General features: G+C 38.8%; 1 protein-coding gene across 16 annotated transcripts in view; it reads left to right on the top strand.

Annotated features, from left to right (window-relative positions):
- Nucleotides 1–14000, top strand: part of DLG2 (discs large MAGUK scaffold protein 2) — a 1965529-nt gene that overhangs the window by 1900265 nt on the left and 51264 nt on the right. The window lies entirely within an intron of this gene.

The raw sequence follows: 14000 nt of genomic DNA, 5'->3' as shown, positions 1-14000 counted from the left end.
TAACAAATGAAATGTAGTCACCAAAATTAAAATATTGATTCGGATGCACATGTATCTGTTAATAACAGCTTTAATGATATAATTCACCACCATACCGTTCACCAATTTAATATGCACTCCACAGGTTTTTTAGTATATTGAGTTATGCAACTACCACCACAATGTTAGAACATCCCATCACCCCATTAAAGATCCTGTAGGTGTCACTTTCCATTTCCTCCAACCACACCCTGACCCCCACCCAGCCCTACGCATCTACTAATCTACTTTGTCGCTAGACACTTGCATATTCTGGATATTTCATATAGATGGCATTATACATTATGTGGTCTTTTGTGATCTATGTCACTTTACGTATGTTCTCAAAGCACACCTATGGTGTAGCATGTGTAAGTACTTTGTTTTTTTTACTGCCAAATAATATCCCATTATGGATATACCTCATTTAATGTATTCATCAGTTGATGGATATTTGGGTTGTTTCCACTTTTTGGCCATTATGAATCAGTGCTGCTGTGAGCATTTGTGTACCGCTTCTTGTGTGGATATACACTTATTTCCATTGGGGGTATACCTAGGAGTGGAATTGCTAGGTCATATGATAACTCTATGTTTAACATTTGAAGAACTGCCAAGCCATTCTTTGAGGTAGTTATACAATTTTACATTCCTACCATCCGTGTATGAGAGTTCCACTTCCTCTACACCTTCCCCAGTACTTGTTGTTGTATGTCTTTCTGCTTACAGCCATCCTATGTGGTCTGAAGTGTACGTCATTATGGTTTTGATCTGTCTCTCTCTAATAATATTGGCGTTGAGCATCTTTTCATGTGCTGACTGGCCATTTGTATATCTTCTTTGGAGAAATGCCTATTCAGATCATTTGCTCATTTTTAAATTGGGTTATTTGGTTTTTATTGAGTTGTAGAGATTCCTTACATATTCTGAATTTTAATCTCTTATCAAATACGTATTTTCCAAATATTCTGTAACATTCGATGAGTTAATCTTTCTATTCTCTTGATAATGTTCTCTGGTGCACAGAAGTTGTCAATTTTGATGGAGTCCAGTTTGTCTGTGCTTTCTTTTGTTCCTAAAATTGTGTTTTGTATCATAGTTAAGAAACCATTGCCTAATCCAAGGATATGAAAATTTATGCTGACATTTTCTTCTAAGAGTTTTATAATTTTAGCTCTTACATTTAGGTATTTGATCCATTTTGAGTTAGTTTTTATATATGATATGAGGTAGAGTTTCAGTTTCATTCTTCTACATGCGAATTATCTTCTTAATTTTGTTTTGGGATTCTTTATCACAAGTATATGGAATAGTTATTTTGTATATCAATCTTATATCCTGCTACCTTGCTGAATACATTTGTTAGTTCTAATAGTTTTCTTTGGTAGATTCCTCAGGATTTTTTTTTTGTATACGGGATCATGTCATACGTAAAAAGAGAGAGTTTTATCTTCCTTCTTTCCAATCTGGATGACTCTTATTTCTTTGTCATGCCTGATTGCCCGAGCTAGAACCTCCAGTAGAATGTTGGATAGAGGAGGCAAGAGTGGTCATCCTTGTCTTGTTCCTGACCTAAAGGGGAAAGCTTTTAGTTTGTTATAAGCTCTTAAGGAGATGGGCCTATGTTACATTTTGAATCTTTCATAAGTTCTAGCTCTGTGTTTTGCATATGATTGGTATTCAACAAAAATTATTCCATATATATTAAACTATATATATGAAACAAACAGGAGAGTTATCCTTAAATATTCAACAAGAATCGCTGAAAAATCCTATCCTCTTGTTTATAAGCAGGATTTATTTAAAAGGACATAATTAAGTATGATCTTAACTGTGGGTTTTACAGCTTTTTAAATTTATTTTAAATGATAATACTAATATCTTGTTGCTATATTATTAAATACCTTTGTCCCTTTCTCGTTTCCTATTTTCTTTCTGTCTCCTTTCCTTTATTTTTCTTTTATAACAATTCTTGTCAGCATCAAAAAGAACTACAAGTTATGATCAATATATGTCAATATGAAAAATAAGAAGAAAATCTACCATTTCTCAGGGCTTTTGAGCCCCAAACCATAACACTGCCCTTTGTATTTTTAAGTATTAATAGAAAATTCATTGGGCAGCCCATCATTAACTTAATAACTTACTTTCCTCTAAAATATTCAGATGTGAATTTATTTAAACGTATGATGTTACTCTGAAACAAAACATGAAAGTAGTCCTGACCCATGTGGCTCGATTGGTTGGGTATCATCCCACAAAGCAAAAGGTCACAGTACATGCCTAGGTTGCAGGTTCAGTCCTAGTTGGGGTGTGTACATAACTAATCAATGTTTCTCTCTCGCATCAATGTTTCTCTCCCTCCCTTACCGTCTGTCTAAAAATAAATAAAGTTTTTTTAATTGAAAGTATATGTGATCATGCATGAAGTCCTTTTAAATAAATCCTGCTTAAAAACAAGGGGATAGGGTTTTTCAGTGGTTCTTGTTGAAAATTTAAGGATAGCACTCCTGTTTGTTTCCTATATATAGTTTAATATATACCAAAGAATTTTTGTTTTAATATATATTATGTGCCAAACACAGAGCTAGAACTTGTGAAAGATTCAAAGGATAACATAGGCCCTTCTCCTCAAGAGCTTATAACACCAAGGAGAGCCCAGATGTCTTTTTGATAATCATATTTTTAAATACTATTAAGTATGTACCAATGCATACAATATGAATTCTAGGGTTCCAGTGACCACTGGAAAAGAAGTAAGTAGTGATCCTGTGGAAAGGGAAACCCTGGACTGAAAGCCAGGAGGACTAAGTAACCACTCTCCTTGGGCCTCCTTAGTAAAATAACAGCTCTGAACTATATCAGGTATGTCAGACAAGTTTCATCTCCTGTGTAGACAGATTGATAGCTTCTACCTGGAACAGTGTGTTGAAAATGATGCTGAGGCCTCAGGCCATACATGACCTCATTAGCGAAAAAAAAAGTGCCGTGATTGATTAGTCATGCCTAACACAGCATTGGAAATTGTTCTCTACCTGATGTGCCTGTATTCAATGATTTGTTAAGATGCCCATCAGCTGTAATCCTCCATAAGTCAACAAATTCAGATATAATGAACCAAAGTTTTCCAAATCCCCATAAGAACAAATACTTCAGTGAGAAGACTCTTGTCCAAAAGTAGAAAGCAAAGGACAGTCAAGAGAAAGTGCCCTGAAGAAAGGGGAGACAAACTGTGCAGAGAGTTGGACTCACAAGATGCCACTCAATCTGAGCCCAGGGCAAGGACCATAAAAATAGGTTACTGTTATAGAGGATTCAGTCTCTGGTACCATCGAGTAAATTTAGCATAAACTGAAGAGGACAACTCTTTGGAATGAGAAGCAGATGGTATTTTAAATAATCTTATTTGCCAGCATTTACAAAGCATTGTATAATGTTGCCCAAGTTCAGAGTGAAAGCCATGTTACTATTCTGGAGTAGCTTAGAATCAATTACTATGTGTAAAGCAGGCTATGACAAGGGCCATGAGAATTCAAATTAATGGTCATGGGATGACCAGAGAGCACTTCGCAGAAGTGTTTAGACATTAATTGACCTGTCAGTGCTTGAGTTACTTTTCCTGAACTATCCATTGATTTATAAAAAAAATTAAATGATGCAAAATACCACGCACTGTGCTAGGTGCTGTGTGGACCAGCAAAAAATAAAAATAAAAAGGCAAAGTCTCTCATCTCAGGGAGCTCGCAAAGAAAAATAGAGGAAGTCAAATCATGACTACAGTATCACTGGTGATCTCAATAAATTCAGAGAATTAACAGTCTTCACTTTCAATATCAAGAAACAGAGCCTTGGGAAGATGAACTAATTTACCTAAGGTCACACAGCCAGTAGATGCAAGAGTCAGGTTTTAATTCAGATCGTTTTGACAACAGAGTATTTCCATTTCTTCACATTGTACCTTTTCTGTTAGACGACAGAAGAGGAAGAGAGTTACTAATTATTCCTTGGGTAGGAGAGAAGGCTTCAAAGAGAAGATGTCATTTGAACAAGATCTTGAAATGTGAGTAAGAACTTGCCATGCATAGGAACAGTGTGAACATGAAGGTGGAAACTGTAGGCATGTTGGAGGAAGGCCGAGCAGATGAGGGACAGCAGATGGATGGTGTGCATAGTGTGGTGGGAGTTTTAACAAATGGGCTGATTAAAAATGTCTGGAAGGTCAGGAAGCTTGCTTAGAGAGTCTGGCTATAAGCTTTGAAGCTTACTGAATTTTTAGAGTAGCCATGAGGAAATCTGAGGCTTTCCATTTGAAAGTGCCTCTTTGCTACAAATGAAATGCCCAGAGTTTTTCTCCCTTCCATGTGCCTTCACAAAGTCTGTGTCTACACATGCAAAGACAAGTGGAGAATCGTGTTGGTAACCCAGATAATTCCAGCCTTCCCAGACCCCTAAGGTCCAAGTGGTCATCTGTTTGGACATGTCTCCTTGAGAACCACCTCCAGTCCCCAGATCTCACTCCTAAGGTCCTCATGAGTCTCCATTCAAACTAGCCTGTGATGAAAACTTAATCACCCCTTTAATTTCCTTCTTTGCTTTTCTAACTCCAAATCAGTCATTCTGTTAATACTTACTAAGACATTTAGGAAATTGTATGATCTTCGGAGAAAAAAAAATCAAGATTTAGTGACTTGTGTTAAATTTTGTTTGATTTTTATATAAAAATTGTTATAATTAAGGAAGGAAAATATATGTTGGAGAAAGTATGAGAGAGCTATTAATATCCTTAATAAATGTCAGCAGTATGCAGTATGTATGTGTCCTCTTTGCATTATAAATCCTTTCTAAAGTCAGGTAGGCTGTAAATAAATAACTAACCTATTTACCCACAAGCTGGTATAAAACAAAGGTGATAAATGTTATTCAAAGTAGTTGAAGTGTTCATTGTAAAAACCTGGACAGCTTACATACCTCTCTTAATCACCACAACAAAATTCAAAGTAAAATTTTTTATTCCCTCTTTATATATTTAGAGAAACTGTGGCTTAAAGAGATTAAGAAATCTGAACCTGTGTGTGATCCCCAAAACCTATTATCTGTTCACTATAGCATGCTCTCTTCCATATTAAACCCATGGCAAACCTGTGCTTTTTAAGAAAAGTGAAGAAGCAAATTGAGTTGGGGTTAACTTTGTCAAAAACTAAGGCATAAACTTTAAAGTATGCCTTAGAGGAGAAAGATGGTATCTACGATGATGTATTTTTCTGACTGAGGCCATTTCTTCACGGAGCATGAACTACACACTTTCTCTGCTGTGATCTATCAGAACAAATGAGAGGACAAGTCTTGGCAAACATGTTCATTCAGTTATCCAGTAAACCTTTACTAAGTGCCAATACCAGGCAGCTTGCTAGGCAATGTGAACCAAGGCAAGTAAGTCATGAAGGAACAGGGATTCCAGGGGAAAGAATGAGTCCCCACAGACAGGAAGTTATTCATACCAGACAAGAGGGACAGGAAACTTGCTCTGAAGTTCAGAGGAAGAGAAGATAATGGCATGGAAGCTAAGGGATTTTTAATTGGGGGGGCCTTGAAGAATTAGCAGAATTTACAAGGGTGGGTGGTGGGGTAGGAATAGGATACAGGATACATAGAAAATAAAGCATGGTTTACTTTCACTGCAAGCAACAACTTACGAAGGAGAATAAAAGGACTCAAGATTGGAAAGTTAGACTCAAGTCAGTTCTGGTGCCTTACATTTCCTGCGACACTTGTACTTTATAGTATAGACAGTGAAGAATTTGAAGGGTTGTGACCCACACGGACCTATTGATTTCCTCTGGGCTTGCACCCTGAATGTACCTGTATCATCACCCAAATGTCCCTCCCAGGCACAGGCCCCAAATCACTCATCTCTGTGCCTCTAGTATCTAGTATGTTCTCTACCAGACACATATTGGCTGCTCAATTCATTCTCTTTAGCGAGAAGTGAATGATCAAAAGTAGGTTTCCAAAAAATCAATCTGGCAACCGTGGGAAGGACAGATTGAAGAAGTTAGAGACTAACAGTGGGAGATGTTTGAGAAAGCTATTGTAGTATTTTGGGTGTGAGATTCTGAAAATCCGAACTATAAATAGCAGCAGAGGGATAGGAAAATGAGAAATTGTGGCTAAAGAAATTGGAGAGGACTGTCATTCTTGGACATTTGACCTAACAGTTCCTAATAATATTTTGTTTCTTTTTCCAAAGCCTGAGCTCCTTTAAGAGGGGTTGCTGACAGCAAGAGAGGGTGTGGGCAGAGAGAAAGTGTGGTGATGGGGGCATAACGGTCTCCCCAAATCAAACTGGAGCTGGTGTGAGAAATCTTAGTTATATTTCACAGAGTCTTGGAAATTCCCTGATGGCCATTGACTCCTACTATGTCATTTTCAGATAAAGAAACTGAGAATCCTTTTTCTGGGATACACAAACAGCTGGTAGCAGAGTTGGCCACTGTATCTTGTATCAAAAGTGATTGGGCAGTCACTGTTTTGTTTGCGAGATAAGAATTCTGCTTGCTTCACCCTGGATGAGTTACTGGAATTGCTTTTGTAACAGCTCCAAAGTGACATTTTGGATTTCAAGGAAAAGTCATTACTGCCCTGAAAAGAAATCCCCTTAACAGAGCTAGTCTTTGGATGGCCCAAGCCCAGCAAAGAGCTCAAGAGTCCAGAGGTGACCGAGAGATTCAGGGTGGAAGGAAAGCCCCGCTCCGCTCCACAGGCATCAGGGAGACAGCCTTTCCCCTCAGAGTTCACAAACTTAGAAAAGGCTCTTCCTCTGTGTTGTTATTACTTATCTATTCGGGGCCCTCTAACAGTGTCCTAACTGGTCTCCCTGGCTGCAGTATTTCTCTTCAATTCTTTCTCTGTATTGCATGTAGTGTGGTTTCTACCAGGGCTTGTCCAGGGAATTCTGGAGTATTGCTAGCCCAGCCTGGGGATAACTGGTAACTCATTACATTTTCTTTTCAATGTGACAAGGTTTGTCCAAACCTTGAGCTCCCTGCCACTGAGAACTATGTGAGCAGCACACTGAGAATTCTCTGGTAAAGGTGTGCTAGTGGCTTCTCTGCTGACGGTGCTCAGAGGAACCTGTCACTGAGCTTCCTTCTCTAACACATGTAAGAAGAATCCCCATCTGAACCCTGAAAGCCAACTGAGCTCAATTAATGTTTTTGAATGACTAAATATACATTATTTCACTTATTCCCTGTAGGGTATTTATTTGTCAAATTACCGAAGAAACTGCTTGTTGGTGGAAAGCAATGGAGAATAAATCATGTTCTTCATATAGTTCTGTGCATACTCATTCTTGGTAGTCATCTCTCTCCTAAGTTCTAAAAGTGCTGTTGTGGAAATTACCAAATTGAACTGAAATCATATATACCAAGTTTAATATACTTTATAACCAACAAAATCTGTCTAGTACACACACACACACCCATCTTTACAATGTGATTTAGTTTATAAAAGCTTTTCTATCTTCTCTAGCTTAATTTTATTTTAAAGACACTTTTTTTGCTTTATATATTGACACTTGAATGTTTGGTCAACCTCATCATCAGGAGAAAAAAATTACAAAAGTTGTAAAATTGAAAAAATACCTTTCACATCCAATGTTATTTTCATTGCTTAATCAAGCTAAATCTTTCATTTAGTTAACGTTGGCAGGAGTATGGTAAATTGAGACAATAAAATAGTCGCTCATTGTGCTCTCCTCCTCTCTAATGTTTTCAGTTGTTTGGGCTTCCATTTAAGAGATTTTTGTTGAGGCCATACTACATGCCAGGTACTGATTGAAACAATGGAAGAACACCATGAATAAGACATAGCTCCACCTTTTAGGAATCATAAAATATTCTGTGGAGATAAACATGTTAGGAAATAAGAATCTGGAAAGCACTGAGTGAGAAGTGAGCCCAACATACTATTTAAACCCAGACCTCGAATACTTAAGTCTCTCTTGGAGTTGGTAAGACAGTTCCTAGAAGAGATAACATCCAAAGTGAGGCTTAAAGGACGAGAAAAATCTAACCAGGTACAAAAGGATAGTAAGAATGGTATAGAGGGAACAACACATGAAACCAGGAAACAGCCCTGTGTGCACCGGGAAGCCAAAAATGCTTAACGTTAAAAAGCAAAAGCATCGGTATAGAGCTGCTCAAGTCAGCAGAGAAGACAGAGGGGTGTTGGGAGAGAGATCATGAAGCCAGTAGAGAGCCTTTGCTGGATTTAGCAGAGGACCGAATTTTAGCAGATTGCTCTGTTGCTGTGTAGATGAAATTTCCAAAAGGAAGCAACCCTAGAAAGCAGGAGTCTACTTCAATAATGTGGGTGAGTGAGACATGGAGAAGGCCAGGACTAGAGCCAGGGAATAGCTATAGAAGGGAAGAAGAGACCAGGAATATTCAGTGGGAGAAAAAATGATTAGATAGAGAGAGAGAGACAGACAGACAGACAGAGAGATAGCCTGGAGCAGGTACATTAGTATCAGCTGAGGCTCTTATTTAAGTTGTCTACCATGCCCCCCCCACCCCAGTGAATCAGCTTCCCACATCAAGAAAAGGGGACCATAGTATTTGAATGTCTACAAGTCTGAAGCTTAAGTTTCTAAGAATGTTGCCCATAATGTTGAACATGTCTGTTAAAGAAAAAACAGTTGCCTCAGACTATTTTTATGAGAAGTTGTAAACATTTTTTGTTACAAAGCAGTATAAAGTACTTAAGGTTATTTTATACTGAAGTTGTTTAAATTCACCATGATTTTGACCACTCCAGATTCTTTTTTTTTTAAGATTTTATTTATTTATCCTTAGAGGGGAAGGGAAGGAGAGGAGAGAAACATCAATGTATGGTTGCCTTTCGTGCGTCCCCTGCTGGGAGTTGGCCTGCAGGGAACCGGCCTGCAACCCAAGCAGGTGCCCTGACTGGGAATCGAACTGCGATCCTCTGGTTCGCAGGCCCAAGTTCAATCCACTGAGCTACACCAGCCAGGGCTGACTACTGCAGATTCTTTAAGTGGGTTACTAATTTATGTTTTGAGGTAAAATACAACTTATACTTTTTCTTAAAAGACAAATGTGGGTTTCTATATTAAGCATATTTTATGACTGCTATTAATATTGATATGTTTAGATATTAAATGCTTTAAGCTATTTTACTTTTAAAAAAATATAATAAAATAGGGATGCCCAGTTTACCCCCAGCCCTGTGGAATCAAGGTCCCCGTGGGTGGCGGTGGGAAAGCTGCGTTTGAACAGGCCCTCCAGAAATTTCTTTAGGCTTGCCAGTATTTGAGGTACAGAGGCATAGCTGAAAGGTTTGATTTCAAACGGAATGACCAACTTCTATCAGAGTTATAATAACATATCTAAGCCTCAATTACCTTATGTAAAAATAGAAATCATACTAAACAAAGAAATATATGTACCTATAAGTATCTAGAAATATCGGTCTGTCTCTTTCCCACCTCTACCTACATGAACATGCATCTGAAACTCTCCCACCTTCAAAAGGCTCCAATGAACAGCTTCCTAAAAGTTCTCCTTTCTTTAGCCTCCAAATTACCTTTGCACAGGGCGAGAGGAAGGGAGAGTTGCTGCAAGTTTGCCCTGAACCCACTTGCATGTGGTTGTTTCTAAGCACATGCTTGCCAACGTTGAGGTTGTCGAGAAGGTGGAGGTGGCAACAGGATTGATCCCAGGCCCCAATTCCCTGCCTTTGGCTAGAAATTGGGGTTATTCCTGAGTTCTCTGCCATACAGTGTAACCACCTGAGGGAAATTCCAGAACAGACTTGATCGGCACTTACGGCATTGGAGAACCACTGCATTTCATCCAGTATGGCAGTGTCTCTGAACATCTGTAGATTGCCCTGTTTTCAACAGGCTATGTTATAGGCATTGCTCATTTGCTTCTTACAATAGCCTTGTGGGCTAAGTATTCCCAATATACCCATTTTACAGATGAGAAAAGCTAAAGCTTAGAAAGAATAAGTAAGTTACCCAAACTCATAGAGCTGATAGGTGGCAGGTCTGGGCCCTGCATAATGATGACATATTATTGTGTGAGCAAAAGAGAATAATTAATTATTTAAGGCATTTTTATGTATGAACTAATTCTAGATATTATTAGCATAACTAATTCTACCTGTTCAATTAGTGATGCTAGGGCTAAAGTAATATAAATAGGAGATGTATAATTTGTGGTTATATAAATAATGAATATAGTTTCATCAGATGAGAACATTGAGCTTTTCTTCAATTTTCTTCCTGCTATTAACTTAGACTGTTAAGTATTATTCAGAAAATTTGGCTCAAACCCATTTCTACTTTGAGAGTTATTCATGAATAAATTCTAATTCACTGTAGGGCTTCCTTTAACCTGACTCTTTAAGATAAAAGGCCCAGAGTCATGCCTTAGAGTTTACAGGTTTTACTTTGAAAGTCTTTAACTAGCCATCAATACTGAAAGACAAAGATGCATAAGCGACGGTCCAATCATCTGACTTCCTCACTACTGTAATTATAGCCAGACCCTTAGCAAGCAAAACAGAGTACATCTTACCTTTTAACTACTGTTCCATATGTTTATTCCTGGGCAGAAAGCCTTTTTTTGTCTAATGACAGATCATGTAATGTCTTAAAAGTCAATAAGTTCCAGTATGTCCCTAATATTATAAAAATATCTAATTATCTTGTATGTTCTTTTAAAAAGCAATAGGCTCTGAAGTTAGATTTCTGAATTCACTCTTAGCTTTCCTAACCATATGGTCTGGAGCCAGCAGGTTCTCTCTGAGACTGATTTTCAACTGTAATAATAAAATTTAGAGAGTAGATGCAAGTCCCTTGGCAGGCAGGGAATATGATTTATCTAGGGCATAACATAATTTATGGCATTCAACCAATATATATTGAATTCAATAATATGAGAATAAAGGAGGCTATGTGTTTGGAGAAAGACATGTACATTAGAAGGTACAGCCCACATGTTTTTATGCAGTCACTTAAAAATGAAGAACTGAACTATTTATTGTTGCCTTTAGAGGGAGATTCTTTTGATCTGAGTGTTATTTCCTTTCATGTAAATAAGTAGAAGTTGGGTTTCCCCGACATACAGGATGCTGCCCGGGTCACTGCAGGCAGAGACGTCTGAGGCCCACCTCCGCCATGCCAGGGCTTGCCTCCTATTATGAACACACATACACACGCACAGCACTACAGGACATACGGCATGGGGGAACGTGTAGTGAGAGATGCACAGAGTTGTAATGGAGATTCAAAGAGGAGAGAGGGCCCACTCTGAGGGAGAGCAATTAAGAAATGGTTCCAAGAAGAGGTAACATTAAAGCTAAGTCTGTAAGGATTAGGATTTGAACAACTAGCCCTGGCTGGTGTAGCTCAGCAAGTTGAGCACAGCCTGTGAAGCAAAGGATCGCGGGTTCAGTTCCCAGTCAGGGCACATGCCTGCGTTGCAGGCGAGTTCCCCAATAGGGGACACATGAGAGGAAACCACACATTGATGTTTCTCTCCCACTCTTTCTCCTTCCCTTCCCCTCTCTCTAAAAATAAATAAATAAAATTTTTAAAAAAGATTTGAACAACTATAGAATAAGTACATTTTATACTTAGACAACAGTAGTAGAAGCAAAAGTAAAGGAATGGAGGATGTCTGGTGACCAGCAAGTATTGCATTTGACTAGAACATAGAACTTGCAAGAAGCCAGTGGGGAAAGAGGGCTGGAAATGTAGCTTGAGGTCCAATAATAGGTGGTTTTGAGTATTTCTTTAAGCAGTTTGAAAATGCTGTTCTTTAGGCCCTGTGGAACCCTTAAAGGTTATTTGGGCAGAATAGTGATGTTTGAGTGAAGAAGTTGACTCTTGTTGCTAAGAAGATGGGGGGTGGGTATCTGGCAGAGACTGGAGCAGAGAGGCTAACTGGGGGGCATTACAAGGACTCTTGTCAAAGGACTCATCATAAAGTTTGAAGGATGGCTAAAGATGACCATGCCATTTAGTGGTAGGGAATGTGGGAAATGTTACCTGTGAACTTGTGGAGGATGATGAATGAGTACTACTACCCTATATTTTGTCATGTATAATGTGTACTTTTTGCCCAGCTTTTTTTATTGTAATTTTTTCTTTATTTTTTATTAAGCATTTTTATTTCATTATTGTTCAAGTACAATTTTCTGTCTTTTACTCCCATCCCAGCCCCGCCCCCCCGCCCCCGCCCAACTTTTTAAGGGAAAAATAAGGATGCACATTATGCATGAGTATAATGGTCACAGACCATGGGTATAATAATCTCCTGTATAATGCACACAAAAATGTCAGTGTGTCTTATACATGGCAAAATACGGTGATTGGTAGACAAAGGGGTTAAAAGCAAATCATGCCAAGTAACTGTGCCCACTAGGGTGACAGTGGGACTTGGCAGAGCTGAGACTAGAAATTAAAATTGTATGTAGGCTTGTAAGCCCATCTTCGACCATTTATCTCCCCAATACCGCACCTCAATATGTTTGCCTTACCTGCCAGTTGAAGTCTCCAGGGTTAGGTAATTGCTATGTGCTGTCAGAAACTGACACCACTTTATGCGTGCTACTGAAAAAACAACAACAGCAGCACTGGACTAACCTGAAAACCAACCCAGAACAGAATCAATAAAACTGTCACTAAAATAAACTTTTTTTTCAAAAAATGAAGCCAATTGCACACTGATTGCTAGGTGAAAAGCTAAAAGGTACTTGTGATGGATCCAGTCCCGTACATTGAAGGGATTCTTTGTGAGTGCTAGTCATGAGTCCTCACACTTGCAGAGCACTTAGGCACATTTTCCATTTCGTAGATGCAGAGGCAGGGTCAGGGGAAATGAGGAACCTATCCACAGTCACAGAGCCGAGTGCAGTCCTTTAGAGGTACAGGAATATAGTTTCATTTATTTAGCAGAGGTTTACAGGGTGTCTTTCATGTCCAGACTATGCTAGAGTTTGGGGAAACAGATGCATGAGCCTGTTTGCCTTTGCACTTGGCATACACCGTCAGTCTAGGAAAGATCTGGACGTTCTTGGGGGCTGGCAGGGAAGAGACTTAGTGCCGCCTGCCATCCCAGCTATAGTGTTGGTATGTCAGCTGCGACAGGCCAATCACTCCTCTGTGAGATAGGGCTAAGAAGAAGGATACAGTATACTTACTTCACTAAAATGTGAGATAAACTAATGTAAAGAGACCTAGGATAAAGACTACTAAGTAAAATCAAAATTACGCATCTCAAGAAAAACATCCATGTGTAGCTCACACACCTATTGATCATAACGTAATAAGCACCACGAACCTACCACCTTACCTGAAGGTATAAAACCATGAAAAGCATATGATGATTACAGATTATGATTTTATCACATTCTGTATACTTGAAGTTCATGGAGGAAAAGGAGAAAAATAACTCCATGCAGCAAGGATAATTGGTATACATAGATAGCAATGGGGAAGCTATGGGAAACGGCTTCTGTGAGTAGTGATAACTTGTAGTGCAAACAGTTTCCATTCATTTACAGAGTTCTGGGAATTTGGGTGACACAAATACAAAGTAAGAGTTTTCCCAGTGGCTGCCTCAAACTTATTGCCAGCTCTTGTCAGTATAAGTTAGAGCCTATCTCACTGGAAAAGAAGCAAGAAGCTCACAAATATGCTCTTTGCCTTTCCTGTTTTGACAACATCATGAATATTTGTAAAGATTACACTACCACTTGTTGAAACTAGTGTTTGGGCATTCTTGATCTGATGACTGTGTTTCCTGGAAGGCCCCAAGGAGCCTCCATTTCTCTCTATAATTGGCTCATGCTCACCTGTCAAGGCGAATTACCATTTTAATGAGTTTGGAGCTTGTGAGTGGTGTGAATGTGGCTCCACACTCCTCAGTTTTCAGACAAGGCATCCCGTG

The sequence above is a fragment of the Sturnira hondurensis genome, unplaced genomic scaffold (assembly GCF_014824575.4).
Source record: "Sturnira hondurensis isolate 20B ecotype Veracruz unplaced genomic scaffold, ASM1482457v3 Scaffold0003801, whole genome shotgun sequence".
In the NCBI taxonomy this organism is placed as follows: Eukaryota; Metazoa; Chordata; class Mammalia; order Chiroptera; family Phyllostomidae; genus Sturnira; species Sturnira hondurensis.
The sequence above is the reverse complement of the archived record's forward strand: the minus strand, read 5'-3'. Positions and strand labels throughout refer to the sequence as shown.